The sequence below is a fragment of the Propithecus coquereli genome, unplaced genomic scaffold (assembly GCF_000956105.1).
Source record: "Propithecus coquereli isolate 6110/MARCELLA unplaced genomic scaffold, Pcoq_1.0 Scaffold48, whole genome shotgun sequence".
Taxonomy (NCBI): Eukaryota; Metazoa; Chordata; class Mammalia; order Primates; family Indriidae; genus Propithecus; species Propithecus coquereli.
The window spans coordinates 5098872-5100079 of record NW_012150618.1 but is presented as its reverse complement, the minus strand read 5'-3'; the positions used below and the strand labels follow the sequence as shown (position 1 = coordinate 5100079).

At 29.6% G+C, this 1208-nt stretch overlaps 1 protein-coding gene across 1 annotated transcript in view; it reads right to left on the bottom strand.

Moving 5' to 3' along the window:
* SHPRH (SNF2 histone linker PHD RING helicase, E3 ubiquitin protein ligase) overlaps positions 1-1208 on the bottom strand; it is a 175929-nt gene that overhangs the window by 17967 nt on the left and 156754 nt on the right. The gene's annotated exons all lie outside the window — the stretch shown is intronic.

Below are 1208 nucleotides of genomic sequence, written 5' to 3'. Positions count from 1 at the left end.
AAAATATTAAAATAAGAAGATTCCTAAATGAAATTAATATAAAATCATGAAACACAGTTATAGGAATTACCTTGTGAAGTATCATCAAATTTTTCTAAAAATAATTCTATCTTATGGAATTGGGGAAAAAATCTAATATGGAGAAAAATCTAATAGTAATTCTAAATCTTAACTATATTATGGTAAATATTAAGTTCTTAGATATAAGCTGATTAGAAACAGGAAGTCAGTCCAAGTTAATATTGAGGATGAAAATGTTGATTTTACCGTTGAGAAAACGAGTGCTTTTGCCCCTGGATCTCTAAGCTGTATTTTCATCAGAGTTCTGACTACAGCTTCCACTTTTGTAGAATGGCTGCCCTTTTAACAAAAAGGAAAAAAAAACAACACACACACACACATCACTACCAAATAAAATATAGTTAACAATGGAAAGGAAAAGCAATATAAAACACTTTTTATTATCAAAACTATATGTGCATCAAAACGAATTATCAGGTGCATATGTGTTTACTCTTTTTAATTTTGTGCTTGCTGGAAATTTTCTTTAGCCTCGAATTGTAGAAGTTATGAAATTTACACCCAGAGAGATGTGAATATAAAAGCACACCAGAAAGTGACAAAATGATATGATTCTGAAGATAAGATTTTTTAATTTAAGTAGCCAGATTTTACAGTTAAAAATTTTTGTTACATTAGCCTAGCAGAATTTATATGTTAAAACACTCTTCACTTACTTCAGATATTCTGGCATTAGAAATGTTAAGAATACAACGAATCAAAACTCCAATGTAAGCGAACAGTGAAGGATCCAACCAAACAAGAATACCTTTTTGCAATGGCATTACCCAGGACAAGGCTAAACACTTAAAAGAATGTTTCCATTTAGTCTGCAATTCCCTCAGAGTGAGTTTGAACATCATTTGCTGGTCATTTAGAGTTTTACCTCTGTGAGTGTGTATTCATATCCTTTGCTAATTTTAAAAAATTGGGATATCCTTTTTTACTGATTTGTAGGACCTCTTTATATACTGTAGATGTTAAACTTAGGTTGTAAATATTTTCCTACCTCTCTGTCCATAGTTCACATTTAATTATGTTAAATGCAATAATGTAAGAGTGCTATATTAATATATTACATAGTTACATTAATTCACAAATACTTGATGAATGATATATACCTGGATTTAATTACGTATTCTTTGACT